Source organism: Trichechus manatus, unplaced genomic scaffold (assembly GCF_000243295.1).
Source record: "Trichechus manatus latirostris isolate Lorelei unplaced genomic scaffold, TriManLat1.0 scaffold00299, whole genome shotgun sequence".
Lineage (NCBI taxonomy): Eukaryota > Metazoa > Chordata > Mammalia > Sirenia > Trichechidae > Trichechus > Trichechus manatus.
In genome coordinates this window covers 694,426-714,411 of record NW_004444235.1, presented here as the reverse complement: position 1 = coordinate 714,411, position 19,986 = coordinate 694,426, and the positions used below count along the sequence as shown (strand labels likewise).

Sequence of the window (19,986 nt, the reverse complement as noted above, 5' to 3'; positions counted from 1 at the left end):
AAACAAACCCGTTGCCATCGAGTTAATTCTGACTCATAGTGACCGTATAAGACAGAGTAGAACTTCCCTGTAGGGTTGCCTAGGCTGTAATCTTTATGGGAGCAGATTGCCAGGTCTTTTCTCTTGCGGAGAGGCTGGTGAGTTGAAACTGCTGACCTTTCAGTTTGGAAGTGAGCACTTAACTATTGTGCCACCAGGGCTCCTTAGGGTAAATACAAAGGAGTCTAAAAACACAGTGCCATTATTTCTATACTCTGTGACTCCTTTGAAAGGCACTGTAATTAGGCCTTTTCTGGTCTATGAGCTGATGATCTCAGACATCAGCAGTGTTCAGCAGCTCTGGGAATCCCAGGTCCACAAGTCAGATGTGTGCCAGGTCAGTTTTAGAAATTGCTGAGACCACATTTGAAACTGTCCTAGAAGGCAGTTTGTCGTGGGCCAAAACAGCTGCGAAGCAACCTGCTCAATGCTCAAGGTAAATTCCACTAACAATTACATCATCCATGCAAACATCCAGCAAGGATATAACTTAATCATGCCAGCATCTTTTTAATGTTTTAAAAATATATTTATACCTCAGCTAAGACAGTGTATGAAGGCTAGAGAGAGAACTCAGTGTTTATATTTCAATTTGCTTATCTATCCCCCAAACACATTCTTGGGGAAATTTACATACAGGCAGTCCCCCGGATTACGAATGAGATCATTTCTAAACCCGTCTTTAAGTCGAATTTGTACATAAATTGGAACAGTTAGGTATGGTTCATACCTAACATCAGTTAGTCAAATGTCTGTCTTAGTACTAGCATATAGTGTATGTTTCTATGCATAAAAAACATTAAAGAAACACTTTCAGATACACTAAAACATCTTCACATAATAATACAGCAATTATAATAACAATGTTTTGATGAGAGTCACAAAGTAGCACCTGTTTGTTATTAGGAACCATTGTATGTACCTTGAATTTGTAATATAACAGGCTTTATGGGGATGGTTCATAACTAACAGATGGTATGGTAAATCAGACATTAGTAACCTGGGGACTGCCTATATATATATTTTTTTTATTGTACTTCAGGTGAAGGCTTACAGAACAAATAGTTTCTCATTAAACAGTAGTACACATATTGTTTTATGACATTGGTTAACAACCCCACGGCATGTCAACCCTCTCCCTTCTTGACCTTTTTTTTTTTTTGGTGAAAATATACATAGCCAGAGACACACCATTTCAAAAATTTCTACATGCACAGTTCAGTGACATCGACTACGCTCTTCCAGTTGTGCTGCTATTCTCACTGTAGATGGAGGTTTACAGAACAAAACAGTTTCTCATTAAACAGTTAGTACACATGTTGCCCTATGACAATGGTTAACAACCCCACTACATGTCAACACTGTCCTTACTCAACCTTGGGTTCCCTATCGCCAGCTTTCCTGTCGCCTTCTGCCTTCTAGTCCTTGTCCGTGGACTGCTGTGCCTCATTAGTCCTGTTTTGTTTTATGGGGCTGTCCAATCCCCAGCTGAACGGTGAACCTCAGAAATGACTTCACCAGTGAGCTAAAAGGGTGTCTGGTGGCCATCCTCTCGGGGTTTCTCCAGTCTCTTTTAGGCCAGTAAATCTGGTCTTTTTGTGTGTGTTAGAATTTTATTCTACATCCTTCTCCAGCTCTGTCCAGAACCCTCTGTTGTGATCCCAGTCAGAGCAGGCAGTGGTGGTAGCCGGGCACCATCTAGCTGTACTGGACTCAGTCTGGTGGAGGCCTTGGTAGCTGTGGTCCATTAGTCCTTTGGACTAATCTTTTTCTTGTATCCTGTCCTCTTCAAGGACTGCCTGTATTATTATCAAGAAGGTAGGTAAGTGAGGTTTTTGTTATTGTTTTGTTGTTTTTCATTGACTAATATGTGGCTTAGCTGAAAACCAAGAAGTGTGAGAGAACATTCTTTTTCCTTCAAAAAGTAAAATGAACCCACTCTTGAAGAGCCAATTCGTATACCACCTGAGATAAATTTAGGAAGCTTAGCCACTCTCTCATATTTCACTGGCAATCCAAAGCTTCCATATTCAAGTTGCAAAGCATACTGGGGCCAGCCAAGAGATCCTTGTGATAAACATGCAGAGTTCCTCTGCTTGCTCATAGGAAAAAGCTTCCACAAATAAATAAATTCTCTAATTAACTCTATAAATAGAATGACCATGCAGGCATTGAGCAAAAGCTTCAAAGGAAAACCCCTGGGGCACCAGCTTTTAAAAATCATGTTGGTGGTGGTGGTTGTGATTGAGTCCATCCTGACTCATGGCGACCCTATGTGTACAGAGCAGAACTGTTGCATAGGGTTTTCAAGGTTGTGACCTTTTGGAAGCAGAACTCCAGGCCTTACTTCTGAGGAACCTCTGAATGGGTTCAAACCACCAACCATTCTGCTAGCAGTCATGTTAACCTTTTGTGCCTCCAGAATAGCTTCAATTACCAAAACAAACGTCAAGAGCTTGACATTAAACTTAACAGACACCAGCGTCTTGACTATAAACCAAAAAAAACAAACCTGTTGCCATCGAGTCGATTCTGACTCATAGTGACCCTATAGGACAGAGCAGAACTGTCCCATAGAGTTTCCAAGGAGCAGCTGGCTGGTGGATTCAAACTGCCGACCTTTTGGTTAGCAGCTGAATGCTTAACCACTGCACCACCAGGGCTACTCTTGACTATAGCTGTTCTTAAAACCAGCATCCCTAAAACATCCTTTACAAAGCTTAAGACACAAAACAAGTATTCATTTAAAGTGTGGGGAGAGGGCGTGAAGAATAGGACTCATTGGTTGAGATCAAATGTTCATTTCTTTTTGAATTACGAGTATACATGTAACCTAATATAAGTAATCTACTTATGCTAAAGTGAGCTCAACCTTTAGCAAAAATAGACTTTGTGCTGACCGTTTTTACTTCTCTTTAATAATGAAAGTATATTTTATTGTGTGGAGCTTTAAAGTCGTTAAATACTTGTATATGCATCACTTCCTTTAAAGCTCACAAGAAGCTCGTTAAATGGGTGCAAAAGTCTTATTGTTCTTCTGTTGATAAATAAGGGAACTGAAGGTTCCTGAAGTTAAGTGACTCGTCCCAGGTCACAGAGTTTAGGGGAAACAAAAATAAACTTTGGGTTAACCATTTCTTTCTCAGATCTCTATTCCTGGCAGTATTCTGCCTTGTAAGATAAAAGGCATGAGGGGAACCCAAAAGAGAGAATCTAATCGGAAATTTCCTTAAGCTGCTCTTTTGGAGTCTTGAGTTCTGGAAATGGGAGGTGGCTCTAGGGCAGCATTTCCCATAGTGACTGGGCAGGTCCAAGGATCAGAATCAGCTGGGGGTTGGTTAGCAAGCACATTCCTGAGTCCCTGTTTGACCTGAATCCCTGGAGCTCAGGAAGGTACGTGTTAAACAAGTGCTATTCTAGGGATGGGAGTCCCTGGGTGGTGCAAAGGTGAAGGGCTCAGCTGCTAACCTGCTAACCAAACTGTTGGCAATTCAAGTCTCCCAGAGGTGCCTCAGAAGAAAAGTGTAGCAATCTACTTCCAGAAACATCAGCCATTGAAAACCTTATGGAGCACAAGTCTACCCTGACGCAGGCAGGGCTGCCATGAGTTGGAATCAACTTGACGACAACTGGTGGTATTACAGGGATACTCAATAACGCCATAGAGGGAAAAAAAAGATTTACTGAACACAGTGACCATAACAGATACCACCGCAGCTATCCTGACGAGACTGCAAGCTCCATGACAGCAGAGATCTCTGTCTTACCATTTTATTTCTATCACTTCTCACAATACCTGTCACATAGCAGATGTTCAATAAAAGTTGCTGAATGTAGTTATAGATCCCATAACTGGATGTTTTGTATCAATTTTTTTTACCCTAAATGCCTGTTGTTGTTGTTGGGTGCCGTTGTGTCGATTTTTGAATCATAGAGACCCCATGTGACAAAGGAGAACTGACCCAGTGGGTTTTGTAGGCTGTAATCTTTATAGGAGTGGATCGCCAGGTCTTTTTCCTGTGGAACAGCTGGGTGGGTTCGAACCGCCAACCTTTCGGTTAGCAGCCAAGCGCTTAACTGTTGTGTCACCAGGGCTCCTTCTTAAATGCCTACCAAGCCAAATGCCTACCAACTCATAGTGACCCTATAGGACAGAGTGGAACTCCCCCATAGGGTTTCCAAGGCTGTAATCTTTACATAAGCAGACTTCCCCATCTTTCTTCCACGGAGCACTGGTGGGTTCAAACCGCTGACCTTCCAGTTCACAGCCGAGCGCTTAACCACTGTGCCACCAGGGATCCTCCTAAATGCTTAACACAAGGTAAATGCCCAATGAATAATGGTTGATTATAATTGCTAACAAGGAGCCCTGGGGGCACAATGGTTAAGCACTCGGCTGCTAACCGAAAGGTCAGCAATTCCAACCCACCAGTGGTTCTGTGGGAGAAAAGACCTGGCAGTCTGCTTCTATAACATTTACAGCCTAGGAAACCCTATGGGGCAGTTCTACTCTGTCCTGTAGGGTCTCTATGAGTCAAATCTACTTGAAGGCACACAGCAACAATCATTAACATGTATGAGTATTTGCTGTTGTTGTTAAGCTGCTGTTGAGTCAGCCCCTGACTCATGGTGATTCCATGCAAAACTGAATGAAATATTGCCCAACTTCTGTGGGCTTCCCTGTCCTCCGCCATCCCCATGATTGCCTGCAGATCAGACCATTGCGATCCATAAGGTTTTCATTGGCTGATGTTCAGAAGCAGATCGCTAGGCCTTTCTTCCTTAGCTAGTTGGTCTTAGTCTGGAAGGTCCACTGAAACCTGTTCAGCGTCATAACAACATGCAAGCCTCCACTGACAGGTAGGTTGTGGCTGTACATGAGGTGCATTGGCCAAGAATTGAATCAAGGTCTCCCATGTGAAAGGCGAGAATTCTACCAATGGACCACCACTGCCCTCTATACGGGTACTTAGCACTTGCCAAGGCCTATAATAATAAACAGTTTTGGTACATTATCTCATGTCACCCCAGAACCACCATGTGAGGTGAATAGTAAATTCACATTGTATAGATGGGGAAACCGAGGCTCTGAGAGGTGCAGTGACTTTCCCAAGCTGGTAGATAAGCAGCGGTACCAGGACTCAAAGGTGTATCTATGACCAGAGTGAGGCTTTGTACTGCCTTTCTCCAGATATGAGCTCTTTCAAATGGGCAAAGGCCCGGTATCTTGACAGGAGACTAAACATCACAGACCATTTCTCTCATCTGTCAACCCCACCAGTTCCTCAAGCAGTATCAATTATAGGAATTGGAGAAACGGAGAGAAAGTGTGCAGTCTTTGCAATCCAGACTCTGCTGGAATTAAACTCTGTTCCTCCTACCCCTGTTCCTCCCAAGCATGCCAGCACTGTTTATAACAATAACACCAACCTATGAGGTGACACTTGAAAAATGGCAAGATTTTTACTTTTAGACCCCCCTAATGTTTTCTGAAGCCCAAAGGAGCTTGTTTTTCCACACCCATCTAGATAAAGAGCATTTTCAGCAATAATTCTGGAAACATCTTCTATTCTCCAAGTACAACAACTCTGTGGATATGTTACTAAATAAAGATTCCACAACACCAAGAAACACTCTCAGTGTTTATTTCTCCAGCATGGGCAGAGCCAGCCTGCCTGACCTCTCTGCTCCCAGTTTCCCTTAGTCCTGGCTGCAGACGCTTCCTGTGCAGATTGAGTCCTGCCCCAAGCGCTGAGACTGATCCACTGGCTGCAGACACTTCCTGTGTAGATTAAGCCCTGCCCCAAGCGCTGAGACTGATCCTGGCCCAAGGGAAGGGGGCCTGAGGAGCCCTCTGCTAGCAGCTCAACAGCTTGCTCAGGTGCCTGCTGGTCCCATGCTGACCTTGGACATCTCATCCACCAGACCTGTGTTCTTACTGCTGAATTATACCCTAGTTTTCCAGTGTCTGTGTTCTTCTCTTTCTCAGCCATCTCAGCAGCTCTGCCAAACTTTCAATTTTCTAGTAACAGATTCTAAGCCAAGTCCCCTTCTGCTCTGTGGCAAGTCCCCTTATGCTCCCTGCTCCCTCAGTGACAGATGTCCTGCTCTTCTGCTACTAGGTCTCCTCTCACACGTAGCGTGTGATCACTCAATAATAATATTCAATAATTTGCATCTTTGTGAAAATTAGAAAAAGACCCATGGATGCAAATCTTGTGGGCACACAGCTGGGCGTGGGCTGGACTTCGGGCACAACTTTCCCTTTAGCCGGCTGCTGTTGTTCACCTTGACTCACCTCCAAACCTTACCAACTGGCCCTGCTGAGAGTCTTGTCCACTGAACCCTGAGGAAGGCCCTCTATTCAGATCTCCACCAATCCCCAGCTCACACTGACACACACCAAGGCTGTCGGGAACTTGACTAGGAGATCTTACATCCTGCTTGCTTCCTCTTTGTATACACTGCTCAGCTTGTGATCATTCTTTGCAATCACATGCCCACATGAACAAGCCTAGAAGAACAACAGGCCATCCAGCTGCCATCAAGTGGATTCTGACCCATGGTGACCCTATGTCCATGTGTGTCAGAGTAGAGCTGTGCTCCCCAGGGTTTTCAATGGCTGATTTTTTGGATATAGATTACCAGGCCTTTCTTCCCAGGTGCCTCTGGGTAGACTCGAACCACTAACCTTTTGGTTAATAGCTGAGCGTGTTAACTGTTTGCACCTCCCAGAGACTCCCCTCCAGCTCTAGCCACATGCTAATGTCTAGAGTCTTTGGTCCAGCCCTGTGGGTCCCTTAGACTCCTAGACTTGACCATGTCCATGTAGCTCAAGCCTTGACAGGAGACATACAGGACCTAACAGTGACAGATGTAAAGGCCTCAGTCCCCTCAACTGATTTTACTACCCTCTTTTAAGTATGGTTCTCATTGCTAACTGGATGATCCCAGTGTGTCTGGGTATCCTCATTTACATACCAAGGACCTCCACCCTCTGATGGTGATGATAATGTTAACATTACTGCAGTTTACTAAGCACTTACTAAATGACTAAGCCCTTTTCACCGATGATGATAAAAGCAGGGGTATTATCATCCCCATGTTAGAGATGTTTAATAAGCAGAGCAGGGGCCAGGATACAAACCCAGCTCTGTCTGATTTCAAAGCCCATGCTTTTAAGCTGTTCATTATGGAAAACTGTAATTGCTGTACTTTAACTATAACATTGTGAACTTATTAATGAATGAACTTAACAGTTTTTTACAGTAAAGCAAAGGAATGATACACAATAAACATACGCATTTATTAAAACACACTTCACATTTAGAAATTTTATAATGTGAAAAGCTGTTCATCTCACAACTAGAGGTAAATCTTAAGGAATTAATTGTCTGGATAATGCGGTTTTCTGCTAGAAAGGCCTGAAAATTCTCAACAGACCATAATTAAAGAAATATAGAATAACACACACACAATAAAACAACATTCAAAATTACACCTGAAAAGGCTAAGTTTAAATATGAAGCTTTGAGTTATTGCCACTTAATACAAATTAAGAAAAAAGCCTTTGAAATTACTCAGTAAAGCAGTAGAAAAATATAATTTGATTATTGCCTCCCCCCACCAAAAAAGGCAAAGTAAATAACTATTCTTATAGTTTCAAATTGGGCCAGTTGTATAAATTCTGGCTGATTTCTAAATGCATAGGTTTTTCTTCCCGCAAAGCAGAAGAGGGACATTTACACTTATCTTTCTTTCTCCCCCCACCAATTCTCCTGATAAACAAAGATATGTAACTAGTTCCTAGACAGACAGACACACACACACACACACACATACACACACAGCTTCTCTTTAAATCAGTCTGTCAAGAAACACATCTGTGGAAAACCTCAGAAGGACTGCCTCCTTGAGAAGCCAATGCTTTTTCCAGACTTCCTCCCTAGCATACGTGGACAGATCTTTTCACCTAATTAAAGCTAAGTCCTAACCGCCTAAGCAGATGGCAAATCCTCCCCTGAAAATTGGGTGTGCTCACTGCAAAGAATGTAAAAAGCACAGAAAGGACTTCTCAGCAGGGTATTGCTTTTTAATAGCACAGCAAGACACACTAAAATCATTCAGCTAATAGCATACTATACTGGATGCTAAAAATAAGTGAGCTGGAGTTCCTCTCTTCAAGATCTCTCTCTGTAGACTAGGGTCCACTGTAAATGCACAAGGACGCCTTTTAAAAGAACTTTTTATATGCCTACTGTTTATTGGTATTTTCTCCCGGGACCCATTTCTTTTCCCAGAGTGGAATTTTTCTCTATTTCCTTATATTAAGATCCCACTGATAAGACTGCAGCCTCCAAGCAGTATTAGATATTGTTAACAGATTAATGATTGTAGCTAATTCTTTAAACTAGCTTTATTGGGGTAAAAATTATATACACTAAAATTCAACACTTTTAAGGGTATAAACTGATGAGTTTTCAAAAATGTGCATAGTCATGTGACCACCACCAAAATCATGATACCAAATACTACCATCAACTGAAAAAAGTTCCTTTATTTCCATCTGCAATCATTACCCCCACCCCCCACCTCTGGCAACCTGATCTGCTTTCTATTATCATAGTTTTGCTTTTTCGAAAATTTCATATAAATGGAATTAAAAAGTGTGTACCTTTTTTTCTGGCTTCTCCATTAGCATAATGCTTTTGAAACATCTGTCCACATTGTTGCTTATATCAGGAACCCTGGTGGCACAGTGGTTAAGCACTTGGCTGCTAACCAAAAGATCAGCGGTTCGAATCCACCAGCCTCTCGCGGGAGAAAGATGTGGCTGTCTGCTTCCATAAAGATTTACAGCCTTGGAAACTGTATGGGGCAGTACTACTCTGTCCTACAGGGTCACTATGAGTCGGAATTGACTCGACAGCAACTGCTTTATTCTTCAAAGTGTGGGCCATGGACCAGTAGTATTGAAACACTTGTGAACTTGAAGTTGCAGCTGTTAGTCGCCGTCGAGTCAACTCTGACTCAGGCGACCCTACGTGTGCAGAGCAGAAATCCTCCAAAGCATTTCCAAGGCTGTGACCTTTCAAAAGCAGATTGTCAGGACTTACTTCTGAGGAGCCTCTGGATGGGTTTGAACCATCAACCTTTTGGCTAGTAGTCAATAGCAGTTACCATTTGTGCCAACCAGGGACTGGGAACTTGTTAGAAATGCAAAATCTCAGTCCCTACCCATCACTGTACAGAGTCAGAGCCTACATTTTAACAAGATCCCTGGTAATGTGAGTGTTTGAGAAGCACTGCAGGAGAGGCTCAGAGGCTTCCAGACTTCTTCCCTAGCATATGTGGACAGATCTTTTCATTTAATTAAAGCTAGGTCCTAACTGTCAAAGCAGACGGCAAATCCTCCCCTAAAAATTGGGAATGCTCACTGGAATGAATATATAAAGCAGAGAAATGACTTTTTATTTCTCTAGAAGGGATTATATCCCACTGAGAGGATCAGGGTTTCCCAGAAAATATGGTGTTTGAGGGGAATGTGAAGCTCATTCTAAGTTCCTTGGTGTCTCTTTTAAAAGTCTTCTGTTCTCGATCTTTTAAATTTTCCATCAATTGAATTTGCTCAGGAAAAAAAAAAAAACTTTCTTTGAAAATAAGTAGCTATGAGAAAAATCTCCCTTACCATTCTAGGGAATGTTTGTGTTTTCTATGTAAATTCCCTGGACACTTTCCCTCCTGTACTGTTCTCAGTCGTATCCTTCCATCTACCACTAGTATCACTATGATACTACAGATATTCTTGAGAGGAAATATGTAGAATTCTTCTCTTTAGATTACTTCTATAGGACACACACTTCATTCTGTACCACCTCCCTGTTCCCCTGAAAGTGCCAGCTGAATCACCAGCCATACCTTACAATGGTTATGCTAATTATTGCTTTTCACACCTTCCTTGGACCCAAGAATTACAAATCTTAGAGTTGGAAAGATCACAACAGTTCAGAACATTTAGGGTAAGTGCTTAAGTCATCAAATAATGGAAGAAGTAGCCAGGGTTTAGAAAACCTAAAAAAAAAAAAAAAAAAAACTTGTCAAAGGCCACCTAGCTAACAAGTAGCCAAGTCAGTAGCACAGGAAAATGTTTTTATGTGGATCTCCCTCCAGTACCATTCCTGTCTCATCACAGTACACAATAATATCACTTATTTGATGATAAAAAGTCAGTAAAGGAATGAATGAGTTAGTATCTCTAAACCCACTCATCTTTGTTTCGTTCCAATCCTCTCTAACGTCTGTGGTTTTCTGTTCCTGAACCTATCCTTGCCGTGTGCACTGCACGATTCTAGGTTTCCTTAGTTCCTCTACCTTCTCTGCGTGTGCTTCTAGCTGTTTTCCTCCTCCAGCCACCTAAATGCAGGTGTCCTCATGCTCTTATCTTAATCCTGTTTCCTAAACCCACGTTCTCATTACTTCTCACCTCAGCTATCAGCAATGATCTCTAATCTTCCTTCCCTTTAAACTGGCCACTTACTGCACCTGACATAAGCTTTTCAAAGCCCAGCTTTCATCTTGTCACTCACCCCACAAGAAAACTTCATGTTGTCTGACAAATAAAAATGAAATTGCTTAGCTTGGCATTTGATAATTTTTATAATGTGGTCCTTTCTATCTTACTTCTCATCTTCTTTATGCAGTTTATTCTTTATGCGTGACAGGACGGCATAATTAGGGGTTAAGATTGCCTGCTTGACAATCAGACCCCCTGGGTTTGAATCTCAACTCTACCTCTTACTAGTTATATAAACTTGGGCAGTTGCTTAACCTCTTTATACATCAATTTCCTCATCTGTAAAATGGGGAATAATGATACGTACTTAATAGCACTATTGTAAGGAGTAAATACAAAGCACTTAGAAAAGTGTCTGGCATATGGTAATTTTTCTTTTAAAGCTAGCAAAGTATTAGCTGCCCACACACCGAGCCCTCGCTAATGAACTAACTTCATAGCATCCCAGCAGAGATCCTACGAACTCATAACAATCTGTGTGAGCTGTTACTCCTGCATGTTCACTTTAACATTTCTCAGTTATGAGTGACAGGAAGCCTTCCTCATCTCCTTCTGAATATAAAAGTAAAGGAATTCAAAACAGTAGTAAGCCAAATTCATCGTAGAATTTGGCAACAGACACTATTTCTGGCTACAGAAACCAAAACTTTTTTATGCTTTTCATAATAAAACTGCCCTGTGATTTAGTAAAAACAAACATACAACAACAACAAAATCCCCAAGATTTGTAATCAGCATATCAAATTTATGTCTTGGGGCAAGAAATAAAATCAGGAATAATCTGAGTTGGTAAACAGGTTTCATCTTACACTCTAATTTGGATCCATTATGATGTTGAGAAGGATTCAGATATTGTGTCCTAAGCTCAGAAACAAAGAATACTATGGTGGATCATCAATGTCCAACAAGGTAAGGATGGAGACTTGGATATTTGTCAGCCCTAAACTAGAGAATGGTTGCAGAAGAATAAAAACGGTGCGATGGAAAAAAAGATAGTTAATATTTACTGGAGACTTATGTAGCAGAACTGTTCTAAATGCTTTAGATGTATCATTATCTTAATTATACATAACCGCCCTATAAGATAGGGTTGCTATGAGTCAGAACCCACTCGACAGCACCTAATAACAACAACAAGACAGGTAGTATTGTTATCCTACTACACAGGTGAAGACATTAAAGCACAGAGACGTTAAGTAACTTGCCCAAGGATACCCAAGCAGTAAGTGACAGAGCTGGGCCTTGAACACAGGCACATACCAGAATCCATGCTCTTCATCATTATGCTACAAGGACTCTCAAATTTTTTGTCTTATTGATGCCAGGAAATGTTAAAGACTGCCAGGAAAGGTAGCTCCAAAAATCACCAAGATGATTTAAGTCCAAATCACACTATATTAAAATGTTACTGGCAGTAAGAAATCTAAGGATCTAGTCCTACTTTCAGGCTAGCTTCACAGCACTCAAGAGTTCTACAAGCCCAGTGGTTCAGGACTATGACCCAAAAAAACCAAACCCGTTGCCGTCGAGTCGATTCCGACTCATAGCGATCCTATAGGACAGGGTAGAACTGCCCCATAGAGTTTCCAAGGAGGGCCTGGTGGATTCAAACTGCTGACCTTTTGGTTAGCAGCTGTAGCACTTAACCACTACGCCACCAGGGTTTCCCAGGACTATGACAGGGACCAAAAAACCAGTTGTCAGGTTGATTCCAATTCATGGTGACCCCATGTGTGCCAGTGTAAAACTGTGCTCCATAGGGTTTTCAATGGCTGTTTTTCAGAAGAAGATCACCAGGCCTTTCTTCTGAGGCACCTCAGGGTAGACTTGAACCTCCAACCTTTTGGTTAGCAATCAAGAGCATCAACCCTTTGCACCACCCAGAGACTCATGATAGGCTCTCTAACTACCATGAATAATCTCAGTGTAAACAATCAAAAGCTCAAGAGACTCCCAATGATTAAATCTCAAAATGATTGTGAATGTCCAAATTTTCCAGTATCACTAAAGCATAATGTTCTGAGCCAGTAAGTGTCTTTCACAAAAAGATCTCCAAACAAAACTGTAATGTTAACAAATGTGCTAGTAGAATAATTGTTCTCTGATGGACCTTAACCAATCAGAAAGATTGTAGGGATTCATGAGTAAAACATGGAGCTAATTCCTAGCGAACATTTGATCTCTAGAGCTTTCTCAGAAGGAAGTTAGAAGTTGGTGTCGAAAATTTGTACATTGGGTCCAGGAATAGTAAGAGATTAAACATTATATTAAGGTAATTTAATATTATTATAATTGTCACTTTTTAAGACAGAGAGAGAACTAGAATTAATTTTTTTGAGGAAGCAAGCCCTAGGGAGGCAAGCCTCTTGCTGAGGGTTACACAGCTGAACAGGAGAGCCTCTATAATATGTCTGATGCATGCAACATTCTGGCGTTAACTTCAGAGTTTTTCACCGTTTACTTCCATGTTGGCTTAGAACCATTCCAAAGAAGGACTGTCCAAAATGAGAATAAAAACTTCCTTAGCTTGACTTTGGGATATGGCAAGTCCTTAGTTACATTACTAGTCTCATAGGCCTCCGGCCACCTGTAAAACTAGTAAGGAAGAAATTAACAGACAGTTCTATACATAGAAGAAGAGAGCATTTTAAGGCTACCAGCTAGAGATAGAAACATTGTACAAGAACATTTCAAGTGTTCAGACATACATCTAAGGAGTTGGAGATGATACGGTGTTGGCTTGGCTTACCTGCACTTTTAGGGATCTGTTTCCCAATGGCCCTCTGTTCCTGAAGGGAAAGGATGTAGTAAATTAGGATCAGGAGGCTGGAGGCTCAGGAGGCTGTCTGCTTAATTGTTGAGGCCTCTCTACTAGAGCTAATCCAAGATGGAGGGCTGTGGGGCTTCTTTGCTTGCAAGTACTGAAATAAAACCCAAAGATACCACACGTAAGAACGGCTCAGCTAACCAAGAAAAGTTTAAAGCCAATAATAAAAATTTTTAATGAACACACTACTTTAGTAAACTTAGTTCTGATTCTGATAAAATCCTCCACTGGATGATGAAATCACAAAATTACAAAAACAAAACAAAAAAATCCAACAGTAAAACCAGCAGCACATATTACATTTCTGTAGTTCATGATTGGTTATCCAAAGGATCCAGTTTAGTCTCCTTGAAAAAAAATAACATACCCAGCTCAACCCAAAGCAATCTGGTAATGAAGGAACCATCTGTCTTGTTTTTCAGCTTCTCTCTCTGCGCGCACACGCACACACACACACACACACACACACACACACACACACACACACACAGCTTTATTGTTAAGTGCAGAGGTGAGGAAAGGAGCTATTGCTCCGAAAACTCTCAGAAGAGGAAAGGAAGAGAGGAACAGGAGAATGAGGAGGTAGAGAAGAATAAATATATCTAGAAGAAAATGGGAAGGAAAGGTGACGCAGAGGAAATTAGCTAGAAGAGCAACTAATCTAAGAATGTGTCGTGGGCCACTTCCTGAAAAGAATATTGAAAGATAACTCAAACTGATCCTGCTACAGCTGTTTTATACCAGACAAACTCTGACACAAATGTAAACAAAACCTCCACGATCTTTGTTTTCTTAGGTAACAAATATCAAAAACAAAACTATTAAAAAATGGTGAATATTCCTATTTCAGAAGCCACTTATGAACGCCAATGTCCTTCAACAGGTAAATAATCACACTGGATGCTTATGAAAATCAAGGAGTAACATGAAAAAATATTTAGGTTCTACCAAGTAAAGAAGGAAAGTGTTTAAAAGTTTAGTATACTAAGATTATTTCTGGGTTGGATGTATGTGTGTGTAATGCATTAGCGAAAGGCAGCAGAGAAAAATGAAACCAATTGATGTGCTGAGCTGTGGATTCCAGGCAATTTTTTTCTAAAAGTACATGGATCTTAACAATGTTTTTCTTGTTTTGGAGAGAAACAAAACTTATTTTCATTTCTATCTATGTACATTTCATTTTCAAAATGCTAAGTAGTTGACCCATTCAGAAACTAGAAGAAAGGCAAAGAGATGCTCATTAGAGGCTCTATTATAACAGAGGAGAGGTCTCCACCACGAGATAGAATTTTGAACCTAAAGAAATTACGGATAATGATAAATTTGTTCCTAGGAATCATTCTCCCTAAGTGTATGGAAAGTACAGATCCTCGATTGCTATCTTCTACTCACTACTACGTATTGCCAGCTGGAGTAAAAGATCAATCACAATGTTTAAATTGGAAGGGTCCTTTAAGATATTCTAGTCTGAATAGTATGGTAAAGAAACCCCCAACAATGTCATTCCAGGAACAGCCTGGGGGATGGGGATTATGTTAAACCTGAAGAAGCTTAAATCAGGTGAGGAAACAAAGACATCCCATTCTGGAGTTTCAAGGGCCTTCATGAAAAAGATAAACTAGCCTGGTTCTGAAGGCTACCAGGGGATTAAGCCAAGGCAATTGAATACAAAATTCAAGGAGTTAGGTGTGAGCTCAGTACTATGAAGAACTTCCTAATATTTAGACTCCCTAAAGATAAGACAGAACCCTGGCGGCAGAGTAGTTTAAAGCTTGGCTGCTAACCAAAAGGTCCACAGGTGGAATCCACCAGCCACTCCTTGGAAACCATATCGGGCAGTTCTACTCTGTCCTATGGGGTTACTATGAGTCGGAATTGACTCGATGGCAGTGGGTTAAAGATAATATGGGGGCAGTGGTGGTTTGGAGACAGAATTCTTGCCTTTCACCTGGGAGACCCAGGCTCTGTTCCTGGCAAATGCACCTCAAGCATAGCCACCATGCCTCCATCAGTGGAGGCTTACATGTTGCTGTGATGCTGAACAGGTTTCAGTGGAGCTTCCAGACTAAAATGAATTGGGAAAAATGGACTTGTGATCTACTTCCAAAAATCAGCCAATGAAAACTCTATGGATCACAACAGTCAGATCCACAACTGATCATGGGGATGACTCAGGACTAAGTAGTGTTTTATTCTGCTGTGCACAGGGGTTGCCACGTGTTGGGGCCAACTCAACAGCACCTAACAACAACAAAGGTGATATAGGGTGATTGTTGGATACTGAGTGTTATGGATTTTACTGTGTCCCCCCAAAATGTGTCAACTTGGCTAGGCCAAGATTCTCAGTATTGTGTTTGATTGTCCACCATTTTGTCATCTGATGTGATTTTCCTTTGTGTTATAAATCCTACCTCTATGACGTTAATGAGGCAGGATTACAGACAGTTATGTTAATGAGGCAGGACTCAATCTACAAGATTAGGTTGTATTTTGAGTCAATCTCTTTTGAGATATAAAAGAGAGAAGCGAGCAGAGAGACAGGAGGACCTCATGCCACCAAGAATGAAGAACCAGGAGGGGAGTGTGTCCTTTGGACCCAGGGTCCCTGCACTGAGAAGCCCCTCATCCAGGGAAGATTGATGACAAAGACCTTCCCCCAAAGCAGACAGAGACAGAAAGCCTTTCCATGGAGCTGGCACCCTGAATTTGGACTTCTAGCCTCCTAGACTGTGAGAGAATAAATTTCCCTTTGTTAAAGCCATCCACTTGTGGTATTTCTGTTACAGCAGCACTAGATAACTAAGATAATGAGTCACTGTTATTACAGATATTCAAGCGTGGTTCTAGAGACCACGTGGCAGGGTTTCATAGCACAATGCTTAACAAACTTTAATGTCCATTGGAATCACCTGACAGTGAACCACACTTTCGGTGGCAAGGCTGTAGAATAAATAAGAGCGTTAGAATGTTATTTAAATCAGTGTTTCCCAAAGTGCAGTTGCTGCTCAGAGTCATCTAACCATATGATCTCAAAAGTTCTCTTTAGCTCTGATAAAGGAGCAGATGATTCATAAACAGGTTAAATGGTGTTTACCAGGGTTTTGCAAATCCATCATTCAAATTTCCAAAGAAGTATTGTAACTCCTATTACTGTTGGGGAGTTTCCTGAGAAGTCTTCTGCTACCAAAATCCAACTGTAGAGCCCTGATGGCACAGTGGTTAAAGTACTCAGCTGCTAACCAAAAAGGTCAGCAGTTTGAACCCACTAGTGGCAGTACACTTCTGTAAAGCTTTACAGCCTTGGAAACTCTATGGGGGAAGTTCTACTCTGCCCTGTAGGGGTGCTATGAGTCAGAATCAATTTGAGGGCAGTGGAGTGGTAAGAGGAAGGAATACTAATGAGTAACACACATATTGAAAGGCTGTGTCAAAACACAGAGAGTTACAACAAAGCAGTCTTGGTCTTCTGATGATTACGTGTGTACATACATATGCATATATATATGTATATGTACACATATTTCTATTATGTATACCCCCAAAACATTGTTAATTATAATTTATAGAACAAGGCATTTGATAACAGTTACTTTGGGTAGGATTCTTAAGAGACTGATAAAAATTTTTATAAATTCATATGATAATTTCTCATTGTGATTTCAACCAGATGTTTTCACATCATATATTTGTGAAGAAAGACTTATAAGGAAATACATAAAATAAAAATACTATGTATTAGAATTATGTAGGTTCAGTATAGTTGTTTTTTATTTGATTCCATTGTTTGTTTTTAATCTATGTTCCTTATCAAAGAACCATGAAATCTTAAAGTTAGAAAGGACCTTAGCTTTCCAATGGAGCCCTGGTGGTACAGTGGTTAAGAGCTCAGCTGCTAACCAAAAGGTCGGCAGTTGGAACCCACCAGCCACTCCTTGTAAACTCTTTGGGGGCAGTTCTATTCTACTCTGTCCTATAAGTTCTCTATGAGTTGGAATCAACTCAATGGCAACAAGTTTGAGGTTTTTTGTTTTTTTTTGGGGGGGGGGTTTCCAATGCCTAAGGGCACCAGCACTGATACGACACATGCCATATGCTGACGCGTGCTGGAAACATTCACATATACCAGCTCATCATAAACCCCAGTCTCCCACCCCACTTTTTAAAAAAGAATCATCCTAAGATATTTTCCAAACACAACCTAACCCAAAGCCTAGTACAACAAGGAACAAATCAGTATTAAATGTGATAATACTTGATAGAAAATACACTAAGGGATGACTCCCACAACTTGAACTGGAAGAATAAAAGCTCTGAGAGTCTTTGGCATTTATTTGTGAAGATTAAGTTCCCACCGGAAACACTATTCCCATGACCCCTTTAACCCATGTGACAACACTCCTTCCATCTCCCAGGTTCTCAGATGAAGACACCCAGGGGCACCTGCCCAGTTTAAGATCCTTTGCATCTCTTCTCTGTCAAATGTGACTTCACAATACTAGGCATAAATTTCCTACTAATAATTTTCTGCAAATATGTTCAAATAACCCCTCAATCTACCTATCTCTCTATTGATTTAGGAGATAATATGGAGCCATTACTCCCCATCCTAAAATGTGACCCAGCCGGAGCTGGACTCACAAGGACTCACGAGGACACATTAGCTGGGCCCTGAGGTATTAAAATAACAGCTAGGACAATCTTGGAAAACATCTTTTAAGGAACCTTCACATAAATGAATCACAAAACAGCACAAATGAACCACATACTTTCCACCCTTATCTTTCTTTTACTAGCACTTAGTGAGTAGTAAGATTTGTTGGACCAATGAGGACCCTCCTGACTGTCGTTACTGAAACCTGTACCAATGACTGTTAAGAAAGACGATTCAAAATGTAGGACTATGGAGATTTAGCAGTTTCTAGACAATCTGTGAAAAGATAAAGCTTTCAATGGTTTTGCCCATTTGTAATGTTAATATATACTGATGATTCTGTAATGTTCCTCAGACTCAGGCAGACATGGCTCCAGCAGCATGCTTGTCCGTTTTTCCATTCTTGCCTATTCTGTAATATTTCCTTGGGCTCGGACAGACATGGCTGTGGCAGCATGCTTATCTGTTTTCCTACTTTTGTCTATTCTGTAATATTCCTTGGATTCAGGCAGACATGGCTCTGGCAGCATGCTTGTCCGCTTCCCACCCTTGCCTTTTAGAATATATGCTGAATAAAACTTTCTTTTTACTTTACTAAACTTTGTGATGTTTTTACCCTACAACACTGTCTAATTGTCACACCACACACACACACACACACACACACACACACACACACACACCACACAAACTCTCCCAAAGATAACTGTCCACTGTTTAAGAAAGCAAGTTGGCTACAATACATAAACACTCAAAAAGAAATTGAAATATGGCTGTCTAGAACACTTAGAAATACAAAAATGCTATTGGCCCCATGCCAGGAAGACTCAACTTTTGTTTGCAAGTGATATGTTATCACTGAACTACCCGCATTGTTATCTAATTCCCTTTGTGACCAATAAAACCAACATTAAATGACTGTCTATAAATATAATGTCAGCCTTCCTTGCAAAGTCGTGGTGAGACTGAGAAAACAGATGTAAAGTGCCTGTCAGTAGCCGAAACATAATAAATACTTTATAATTACTATTCTACAAAACAGGAAGAGGAAATAGGATATTCTGGATATTTAAATATTCTCATCCCCTATAAATTTGTTAACTCTATTAATCAGAATGTTCATGTAACCAGATCCGCATACACATATTCTCAATTATCAAGACGTATGATCCACAAAACATTGACAGAACCAAGCACAATTCATTATTTATTCTATATTGCAGAAGACTCTTGGATATCTTGCAGCACTCCCAAGCCATACTTTTGAGCAATAACTAATTTTGCATAATTAAGGAAGAGATGTTTCACTTCCAGAAAAGAAATGGTACTCTGATGAATGAATAAATGAATGAATGAGTGAATATACACTCAATATTAAAAAAGACAGATTTTTATGATTTCAGAATACTCCAGTTAATGGAAAAGCAGAATGTGACTAAACAGTAATTTTCTCCAATAACTTTTATTATAAAATTATGTGTCTCAAAAGGGGCAAAAGTCTCCCAAGACCACAATTTATAGTCTACTTTTTCGATGTAGGAGCCCTGGTGGTGCAGTGGTTAAGAGCTCGGCTGCTAACCAAAAGTTCGGCAGCTTGAATCCACCAGCTGCTTCTTCGAAAACCAACGGGGCATTTCTACTCTGTCCTATAGGGTCATTATGAGTCAGAATCAACTCAATGGCAGCGGGTTTGGTTTTTGGTTTTCAATGTAGGGCTTGCAATATTTTCCGAGCCCTGGAATTTCACCTCCCTACCACCCATCTGGGAATCGACTCAATGGCAATGGATTTGGTTTAGGTTGACCACCCATCTGGATCATAAGAATTCCTTCAATGCTTTGAAATTCCGCTTCTTGCTTACTCACATTTTGCTCTGCTCCTCTACTGATCTAATAA

The 19,986-nt window shown here is 40.9% G+C and overlaps 1 protein-coding gene across 1 annotated transcript in view; it reads right to left on the bottom strand.

Moving 5' to 3' along the window:
• ST3GAL6 (ST3 beta-galactoside alpha-2,3-sialyltransferase 6) overlaps positions 1-14,134 on the bottom strand; it is a 58,229-nt gene extending 44,095 nt beyond the window's left edge. Inside the window, exons 1-2 of the mRNA XM_023725341.1 lie at positions 13,807-14,134; positions 13,362-13,533 (exon numbers count right to left, since the gene is read on the bottom strand). The gene's annotated coding sequence lies outside the window, so the exon portion shown is untranslated. The remainder of the gene's footprint in view (positions 1-13,361; positions 13,534-13,806) is intronic.
• Between the last annotated feature and the right edge of the window lie 5,852 nt (positions 14,135-19,986).